Genomic DNA, 11,398 nt, shown 5'->3' with positions numbered 1-11,398 from the left:
TGCGAGCCCTCTCGGTCTGACCCCCGCGCTGGAGTGGGTCGGGGGCGCCCCCGTTTTTTCCCGGGCCGTGCCCGGTGCTCGGCCCGCCGGCGTTCCCGAGCCTCCCGCGGGCAGCAGAGCCGTGATGATGCCTGAGAAAAGGGCCCCGCACTCCGAGAATTTCCTCGGCGACTCTGTCAGCAATTTAGTGTATTTCGAGGATTTTTTTTTTGTTTGTTTTTGTCTTTGAAAGTGGAGGATGGTCATTGTGCTCCTCAGCGTGAGAGACGTCTCAGAAAGACAGTAGTGATAGATACCTGAATTGATTTGCAACTTCTAGTGAAATTTGAGTTTGCCTCGAATCCAGTGGCCAAAAAAAAGGGGTAGGGAGGGACGGGGGCAGTACTATAAATAACAATAAAAAATAGAGAAATAGTGCTCGTCTCTTGAAATGTAAGTGCTGCTGAGAAAACCAGGAGGAACTGGGTATTCTTGGAATCCTTTGGGGGAGAAAATAATATGTATTTTCTGTTTATCATGTCTTCAGCTGCGCTTTTAACACAGGAGGTGATCCACTTGGTTGCCCTGCAGAAAAAGATCTGGAAGTAGGCAGTGTACCCTGCCGAACAGTACTTGATTTTGCTGTCCTAGAAGGCTCTCTCATACTTTACACATGCTATGGACAGATACCTTATCTGCTGCATAACAAGAATTAGTCTACAGTCAAACTGGTCATGCAACAAGCACATACATGAACTTTCCAGAATAAGTTGAGATTCCACAAGAACAATTCATAGGCTGAAAATAGATCAAAGACTTACTTTAAACTCTCCAAACAAGCCTGTGGCGTTCTTGGTAGTGTTACTGTGCCAGCATACTAAGGGAGCTCATAACTACAGCTAGTTCTATTTTTGTAAGGCATCAGGCCTGCAAACAAAAACGTAATGCAGTTTTTGGAAGTATCTCAATTCACAGAGGCAACTATTTACTAGACATTTCTGGGGAAGATAAACTACTGAAGCTTTGTAATTCTTGCTCTAAGAAAAAGAAAAGGAGTTCAAGTATTATCTCTGTTACTGCTAGATGCTATGGCATTTTTTCCTATAGTTGTTAAGGAAATAGTCAATTACCTGTTTTTTCTCTGCAAGACACTGCTGATCTAAGCAAGGTATTGCCATTTTTTTTTCTTTCAGAAGTTTCTCATTCAGTTCAACTTTGTTAGAAAGAAAACATGATTAAGACTTCTTTACGTGTGAAAATCCAGCAAAATAATTCAGTCTTTGAGATAACTGGCATAAGTAGCGACTGTGTGTCACTACTGTGTGTCACATATATATATTTAGTTTTGTCCTTCTTAGATTTTCTGAGTTTACCTGGAAATAACGTCAAGTTTAATTTTTAGCTGCTCACATAGCATTTGACAGTTCTATGAAATGATCTTCAAGGAAAAAAAAATCGTGATTATATTTATCTTTAAAGCTAGGTGTCAGTGAACTTACTTTGTTGACATTGCCAATTACTCAGTACCTTTTAGAATGTAACATTTCTGTAGCTTAAAGATGGAAAGGCTGGGAATTTAGGATATAACCTCTATTGGTTCAGTTTTGCAGGAGGTTTTATTTCTAGACTCTTACTGTTAATTCTGGCATAAATAAATCTCAACATTTTTCATTGCTGTTTAAGTGATATCACATGCTTTATCTAAAGGTCTCAGACTGAGTGGGGCAGGTGAAGCTTCCCTGCACAGAAGATAGAAAAGACCTTAGCAAGGCTGAAGAATTTGTCCATTTTTTATTACCCAGCAGATGGTGCTGAAGGCCAGGGCAGCAGCACACCCATAATGTTCTGTATCCAAACTGTAAAGGGAGTTTTTCACAGAGGTAGCACAGCTAGGCATAGTTTCTGGTAATTTTCCAGAATCTGGAGATATTGTTGAATTGCAAGCCATCATGATTTTGCAGAACAAAAAAGTCTTCAATTTTAATGACAGAAAATGTAATTTCATTTAATTTTATAGTTACTATTTACTGGGGTTAGTTTTTGTTTGAAAAAGGCTAATTTCATCCAGCATTTTTCTTTGGTATTACATGTATTGTTCTATTGCAAGAAGCTTTTCCCCTCATAAGCATAGAAGGAAAGATAGGTCTGATGGTTTGGCAAGATTTAAGTCACAGTTACAGCATGTACTGCAACTAACACAAACAAAAAGATTATTTGGGGAAAACTTGTTGATCAAAAGTACGTCTTCAGTTTCATTTTAATGCAGCATACCTACACTACAGGAAAAGAGCAACTTGCAGGGAAATGTTTGTGTGAGGAAGTTAAGGTTGGATTTACCAATAGAAAGGTAGATTTATTATTTTTTTTTTCAGAAAAGTGATGTTAACTTATTTTATTGCCTATGGGAAATACACTTCAAACTGAAACATTTTTCTTCCTATAAATTTATTTGGTCTTAAGAATATTAATCGTCAAGTATAAACTTTTAGTGATTAGCATTGATAAACTAGGTACAATTAAATACTTATTTGACCATTATGCTCAAAATAACTAAAATTAGGTAGCATAGTTACAAAGAAGTATCAACATATGTTGTAATTTTTCCTGTGAAAATACATAACATTTTAACAAAAAGCCTCTGATCTCAGGTAATGTTGCTGGAAGCACGGCCGAAAGCACGACAGACACCAGCAGAGTCAGATCATGCTCCATTTTATTGCCCGAATAGCCTAACTTTTATAGAGAACTTAACAGGGGTGGACAGTGTTTCACACAAGATTATTGGTCAAAAGCACTCAGACAAACAACTATAAGAAAACAACCCCACCTGCAAGAAAACAACCCCTTGTGATTAGCAGTCACATAGACCTTGTCCTTGAAGCCAGCTACTGGTAACAATATTTTTCTGAATTCCTCAATTGGGCAATGTGGGAACACTGTCATGGGAACTTCTCATAGTTGCCCTGGTAGCTTGGTTTGCTCAGCTACAGCAAGCCATAGGATTTTTGCTGTTTCAAGAAATCCCTCAACAAGGTAACTTCACATAAACCCTATAATTTGAAGTAGTTTATAGCTTGTTTAATTTCACATTATTATTACCCAAATTAAGCATGTACAAGTTAAATTCTAAGATCAGGCCTGGATATCAGTTTCCATGTAATTTCTTGTTTTGTGATAATATAATGACATAATTTGAGTAGTACTTTATTGCTTCTTCTTGTTGTTAGAAGAATCAACTGTATTTCATCATCTGTTGGTGTTCCTGTATGTCCATCTGTGAGTCTCACTTATATGAGACAAGGGCTTCTAGTACCATGTTCCAAAATTACCTTTTATGGTTGGCTTGCTTTTACTCTATTTCTCTAAAACAGGATAGATATTAGTACTTAGAGTAAATATAGCAAGTACTGATGTTTCCTCCAAATAAAACTTCTAAAAACAATATTTATGCTTAATCCTTTAATCTGTAATATTTATTTAATAGTCAAAACATGGTAATATATATATATTTAAATTTGTCATAAAGACTTCAACTATTTTCAACTTAATACAGCAATCTGGTGAAATATTTCATATGGACTAAACACACACTACTGAAATCAAAACTTTTGCTACTGAAATGATTGTTAAGACTGAATGAAGCAGCAGAGAAGCATAGCTAGGATCTAGAGGTCTGCAGTCCACTGTGATCAGTTTTCAGTAGCATCATATAGATTTGGATCACACACAGGCCATGGAATTCTTATCCCATGTCTCTTTAAAATTTCACCCAGGCTAAAACAATAGAGATTTTCTTTGATTTAGCTGAGCAAGAAAACATGTTAAAACACAGAAGGGAAGAGACGGAGCATGCCATTACACAGGGCCTAAAAAAGTTATTTGAGATGGTAATCATATCCATTTAGCAAAATTTGGTCTATGCATATATTTTCAAGTCAAACAGCACACTCACAGATTTTCAGTCCATTGCCTCCATACATTAATAAGACATCTACTACAAATATGAGGAAATAGACAATATTTGATACCACATAATTATTATCTTTTGTAGCCATTGTCAGAATACATTAGCAATTTAAACAATATATGAGCAAGATCAGCAGTAGTGCAAGAAAATTTTGATTGGGGAAAGAGATTTTCAGATGGAATTTGAAAAGGTAAAAATTACATAGTATAGCAGCTGCTGCAGCAGAAAAATTTCTAGCACTCTAATTTGCATTGTAGGGAAAAGAATACTAAAGATGGACAGATAAAAAAGGGGACGTGATGTGTAGGAGACACAGAAGCATGTGTATTAGAATCTTGTTTGACAAATAATCATCAAAGGGACAGTATATTTGTCTCTGCACAGTGCTTTGGAAAAGTTGAACTGATAGATGACTGCACAATGTATTAAAAATAATGTAGGATCAAATCAGGTAGATTAAGCTATCTCAACACAGAACTTAAAATTGCTGTATTGAAATTTGAGACCTAAATAGGAAAAATATGGCATCAGGACTGTACTACCGACTAGGTGATTAGGGTGATAACAATAATGATAATATACTAATGGAAACATGGCTTAGAGGAACAGGAAAAAATCGATTTCTGCTATCAACATGTAGATTGAGTAGATGTCACCTCAGATGCCAATACTAAGTTTTGCTAAGCTTGGCTACTGTTTTGTGAAGCAGCCAGATATGATTCCACTAGAAGAGATGCACCTCTTGACACAGTAACAAGCAGAGTGTATGACCTGGCTCAGAATATTACTATCACTGAGACGCTCTGTAGTGCAGACTAAAATGTACTTGTTAAATGCTTGCTAAAACCAAACTAAAAGCCACACTCAGAATGTAATGTTCCAAGGTGACACGAATGTTATTGTATGCCTGGAGCATATCTCCCCAAACGAACTTTAGAAAGACCAGAATTTGTCAATAACAATTTGTAATCATGTTTCTTGGTAGCAAAGGGCTGTGTTCAACTTGCAGTTCACAGTTAGACAGCAGGTGAATACAAGATCTTTAATACTTCAGAGTTTCATAGTTAGCCTTGTCTAATTTAATGTGATAGAAATTGCTTTAAAAGGAGTTATTGGATCAGAGTTTGTGGTGGTTTAACACTGGTGGGTAGCTCAGCTCCACCATGCCACTCTCTCACTCCCCTTCCTCAAAAGGTCAGGGAGAGAAAATATGATGAAAAGACCTCATGGATTGAGATAAAGACAGTGAGATCACTCACCAATTACTATCATGGACAAAGCAGACCCCGAATGGAGAGATTATTGTAATTTATTACCTATTGATAATAGGCTAGAGCAGTGAGAAAATAAAATCAAACTAAAACCATCTTCCCCTTATCCACCCTTTTCTACTTTCTCCCCCTGAGCAGTACAGGGGAATGGGGTATGACTCTGGTCAGTACAGAACAGTTCGCTGCTTCTTCCTCCTGTCTTCCCCTGCTCCCTGTGTAGGGTCTGCCCCACAGGATGCAGTCCTTCCCAAACTGATCCTCCATGGGCTTCCTACAGACTGCAGCTCTTCAAGAACTGGGTCCATACTGTGGGATCCAGCACTGTTTCCCATTGGCAGCAGCTACAACCAGATCTCCTGCTCCTGTGTGTGGAGCTCCTCTCCACAGGCTGCAGCCCTGGCCTTTAGTCTGCTCCTATGGGGGCTCTCTATGGAGCACAGCCTCCCTCAGGTCTCATCTGCCTGCTCAACCATGGGCTCCTCCACAGGCTGCAGCATGGAACTCTCCTTCACCGTGGTACCCCAGGGGCTGCAGGGGGACAGCGTGCTCCATCATGGAGCTCTCCATGTGCTGCAGGGAAATTTCTGTCCCAGCACCTAGTGAAACTCTTCCCGTCCTTCTTCACTGACCTCAGTGTCTGCAGGATTCTCTCTCTCAGTTGCTCTATCCTCTCTTCCAACTGCTGTTGCGCAGCAGTTTTTTCCCTTTCTTGAATCTACTGTCCCAGAGGTGCAACCCGTCTCACTCATGGCTCAGCTCTGGCCAGCAGCAGGTCCCTTTCAGATCTGTCTGGAACTGGCCCTTCCCTAACTTGGGGCAGTTGCTGGACTCCTCTCAGAGGCCATGTTTGTAGCCCTGCCACTACCTAAACCTTGTCACGTAAACCCAATACAGTGTTAAATCCCATTAATTCTGAAGAGTGGTTCATATACATTATCAGCTAAATGAATGTTTTTCCTAACTTGGTACTTAAGCCACTAAAGAAACAATACTAAGGCACCATGATCCTATCATTATATGTAAAGTTTTATTATCATTGGATTTGTCTAACAGAAGGTTGGTCCATGGAGAATCTTACAGTCTCCTTCCAATTTATGTGGGATTTATGGTATCTCTAAAATCAAAAAGTAAATATAAAGAAACCTTAAAAACCTTCAAGTTTATACAGTATGTTCATTCAGCTGATGTCCCAAATAGATCATAAATATATATAGTCATGTGTCTTTCCTCCCCCCCAGAAAAGGTGAGGGAGTATTCAGTTTGCTCCTGGTAAAGGCGTCAACTCCTCCTTACTAGTAAGCAAGCTATTCAGGTACAGCCTCAGAGTGTTATCACAAGAGTAATGTATTTTCCACTGCAACTGACTGCACAAACCACTTTTGTAAGGTTTCTCTAGACTGCCATAGGCCAGTTCCAGGGGTCCCATGAACTTTGTACCTTGTTTGGCCAGCTAGGTAACGTTGCTAAGCATTTGATAGGGAAAAAATAAACCATTTTTTAAATAGCAGGTTCCTGTAAAGAGTCAGCAACACAAATGCAATGGATATCTGACTCAACAAACTCCATCCTCTGGTTAAAATAACATCATAATTCTGCAGCAGAAAGCCCACACCAACAAAACACACGGTTCAGGAGAACTGTGAACATAATGCCAGGCTCATACTGGGGACTGGGGCATCATTGACATTCTTAAAAGCTCCTACTACTTTCTCTACTAAATTAGTCAGGTGCTGATGATTGTTCATCTGCCAGACTCTTCTCCCATCCTTTCATTGAAACTAACTCTGACTATGCACTGCCTATGTGAAGTCAGCTAGAATGGGATACATGTGTGATCTAGCCCTGAACAAAGAAATCTAATTCTGAGATCATAGTGAAGAATATAAAATCATACCCTCTTTTTCTCCCTCATAATCTTTGGAAAATACTAAACTTTCTTTGGATGGATTTTTTTTTTTTTTTTTTTAATCTCTATTTCTAAACCTATGTGATACAAAATCTTAAATATGATTAACAAAAAAAGCATTCTCTTCTGTCCCACCTGATTCTTTGCCAATCGGCTATTTTTGCTATCTTCTCCTGATCTTCTGTTCCTGCATTTTCTTCATACAAATAATTGCATTCTACCTGCAATGCCAGTTATGATTAACCATGAGTGTGGCCTGAAAAAAGATTTCAGACTTCCTTTACGTGGCTTGTTCTGCTCTTACAGTTGTCCATGCATATGAAACACACTTAACTCCTGGAACAGACATGCAGGGCCAAGGTTGTTATCTTAGATCAAAATTTCTGTTTTGCAAAGGAATCAAATAGAAACAACATTAACTATTATTTGTCTGTTTTACTTCTTCCTGAGCTTATAAATATTTAGATCAAATTCATGACTATAAGCAAATATATTATCATTTTTGGTGCTCCCTCATGTTTCCCAACACCTGTGAATAGTGAAGCTTCAGTTTGGGATCTTGTTGTGGCCATGACAAAAATATAAAAGCTTAGTGGATGCCACATCAAATGCTATAATTTTATTAACTATTGTTAGCATGTCCAAATTTGCATTTTACTTGTAGCAGAGACAAGGGCCCTAGCAGTTGTTATAACCAGCATTAAAATGGGAATAATAGAATTGTAAATTATTACATAAAAATGCAGCTTCATTTTATGAGGTAATTGTGTTAAAAGGCCCAGTAGAGCTTTTCTCATAGATAAGGGCACTGTAGTTTGCATATTTGACAGCACATATTCAGCCTCCTTTCATTCTCCTGATTTTGCTAGATATTTGGTGGATGAGGTGTTAATATTGTTCATTTCTTTCAGAAGTTGGGTGTTTTATCAATACATCAGCTTCCCATCCAGGTTGGTTTTGTTATGGCAGATTTTGGTAGATAACTTTGTTTTCTTTAGAGCCTACTAAACGAACGCACAGCACGCTGACTAAAATACTGGTTGGCAACTCAGCTGGCCTCTTTCTCTTACAAAGATATGAATTATCTGGCTCAACTTACAGACTGATTATTTCTTGCATACCAATTGCATGGAGGCTTCAGGTAGTTCATTAACTCATTAGCTTCTCTCTCTTAATTTTTATTTTTTATTTTTAAAGAAGAATGAACTTAATTTAAAAGTATGTTTGGCTGTTGGCTGCTCCTTCTGTTAGAAGTCTTTGGAGATGTTGCCTTGTTGCTGCTCATGTGCTGACCCTGATGGTCACGATGGTCACACTTGTGGACCCCTGATGATCTGCTGAGGTCAGCAGGAAAAAATAGCTGGTGTTGTTCCCAGAGATTTGACTACATGGCACCACCTGGCCACTCTTGTCATTGAGTTGAACAGTTGGAAAGTTTTGCTTTTGCCCTCTTTTAAAACACCCCAAAATTATGTGAGGCATTTCCTTTTGCTACTGGAAAATGGAAACGCTATATCTGTATGAAAGGAATTATTTTGAAGAGTGATACTTGTGATCTCTAAAGCTTGAAATATTCTTTTTGTGTAATATTGCTGCCAACTGCTTACCTCTTTAAAGGAAATACTCATTAAATTATCTCACTGCAGAATCAAATCCTTTATATGTGTTTCTTAAAACTAATAATAAAAAATACACCCTGCCCCTCCAATAATTTTCCCAGAAGGGAAATCTGAATTAAAACTCCTAGTTGCTTGGCATAAATTGCTGAGCTAAGCTGGACTCTATGAGTTATGAGCTAGGGCATTGTGTCCTGGCATGCAGTTGCACTGATGTTATTTTACACTGCTGATACAGAGTACTAGAGTTAAAAATCCCTGTTACCTCTATCTTTCTCTAACGGAATTTAGAACCATGGCTGAATTCCAAATGGGGAAAAATCTTATGCTTCTCTGAAGCTGTGTCCTTTGGTGGTGCCAGGTGTCCGACATTATCAACTGTTCTTCGTGTCATAGGATAGAAAATAAAAAGGGCATGTACTGTTGCTGTTTTACTTAGAGCTAGAGTTAGTTAGAGTATTGATCTGGGCCTTGATCACTGCTGTCCTGTACATCATGTCATTGCCAGTACATCTGTATCCAGATCCAGCGAGATTCGTTAATATGTCCATTATAAAAACATTTACATCACCAAACATTTAACCACCAAGTCACAAATTTATAGAAGTATATTCTCATCATATTACACATCTTCAAGTAGCAAAATGGCAATGCCAGAAGAAAAAAATCTCGTTAAGATTTGTAGAAAGTTGTAATTATTTTAGGAAGCTTTCAGCACTTACATGCTGAACTCAAAAACAAGTAGATCTGATATGGATAATATCTTAGAGCAGGCTTCAACTCAGCAACAATTTGGAATCAGAAATCTGAGATGAATCCATAGATCTATTTTTTGTTTGTTTTCTGCTCGTATCTTAATCATTCTGAGCTTAGAGATCATATTTTTTTCTCACTTGTCTTTAGTGCTTTGTTTTTATAGCAGTGCTTTTTTCCCTCTTCTATAGTCCTTGCTGTGATTCATTTAAATGATTTGTTCATAAAGTGGTGGGTTTCATGCTTTTTCTGTTATAAAGAGAAAGTTAATGTTTGAATAAGTTAAATGAAAGGGAATTCTTCCTTGACATTTGATGGTCTGACAGAGGCGTCTTTCGAAAGCATACTTATTTTGATTTTGTGACAGAGATACTTTGGATTATCTTCTACCACGTATCCTGAAAGTTTGTGTCCTCATATGATCTAATATGATGCCAATAGTACCTTGATGTACAGTCAGGTCTTACCTAGGAAACTACTCAGAAGAACAACCTCTGATACTTGTGGACACTACATGCTTGCATAAGAAACAGTGTGGCCAGCAGGGCTAGGGAGGTGATCGTCCCCCTATACTCGGCTCTGGTGAGGCCGCACCTCGAGTACTGTGTTCAGTTTTGGGCCCCTCGCTACAAGAAGGACATGGAGGTGCTTGAGCGGGTCCAAAGAAGGGCGACGAAGCTGGTGAGGGGCCTGGAGAACAAGTCCTATGAGGAGCATCTGAGGGAGCTGGGGTTGTTCAGCCTGGAGAAGAGGAGGCTCAGGGGCGACCTTATCACTCTTTATAAGTGCATTAAAGGAGGCTGTAGCGAGGTGGGGGTTGGTCTATTCTCCCACTGAATGGTGACAGGACGAGGGGGAATGGGCTTAAGTTGCGCCAGGGGAGTTTTAGGCTGGATGTTAGGAAGAACTTCTTTACCGAAAGGGTTGTTAGGCACTGGAACAGGCTGCCCAGGGAAGTGGTGGAGTCACCATCCCTGGAGGTCTTTAAAAGACATTTAGATGTAGAACTTAGGTATATGGTTTAGTGGGGACTGTTAGCGTTAGGTCAGAGGTTGGACTCGATGATCTTGAGGTCTCTTCCAACCTAGAAATTCTGTGATTCTGTGATTCTGTGATACATACATGCATAGAAAATTTTGTGTTTCAGGAAACTAGAGTTTTGATGCCACACTCCCTGCTCAGATAAACCTCCAACTTATTTTCAGTGCTGCAGAAATTGTCTCAGAGACTGGAAACAGGGAGCATATTTTTTCTTTAATCTGATTCCTGCCCCTTCCTAGTTTTTAAATTTCTTTCTCCAAATGAGAGGAAAAAAATTATACCTTTGTAATTGTAAAGGACAGTTCATTTACATGTTGCTAAGCTTATGTTTTACGTTAGTATAGAACTATATATTTTAACAGACAGGCACTGTCACTAAATCCACTATAGTACTATTGTTCAAAATGCACCAATCCATTCATCTCTATGTTATCTTACATTATTGCAGAGTTAAAAAATATGAGCATTAATCTAAGTCTAAGAAATAATTATGTATGTATCAAATATTTATTGTTTGCTCGTAAGAAAGGGAATGCTACAATGATAAGACAGGTATGCTTTACAGTGTAACAAAAAATTATACGTACAATTTTATGGCACTAACCAAGAGCAAGAAAGTATTGAGTTACACAACACCTTTAAATTTTAAATAGATGCATGTTGCAAAATCCCTTGAGCAAAACTTAAATTATACATTATAAAAGTACAAATTTCATTCTGCTTTTTCCCAAAAAGGGAAAGCTTTATGCTGAGATGACCAATGTGATGAAAACAGACTCAAAAAAAGACACTTGCAGAAAAAACAAACAAACAAACAAAAATCCCATTTATGATTCAGCTATAGACTTGTCTTTATTGTACTTAT

This window comes from Anas acuta, chromosome 20 (assembly GCF_963932015.1).
Source record: "Anas acuta chromosome 20, bAnaAcu1.1, whole genome shotgun sequence".
NCBI lineage: Eukaryota > Metazoa > Chordata > Aves > Anseriformes > Anatidae > Anas > Anas acuta.
This window is presented reverse-complemented; position numbering follows the sequence as displayed.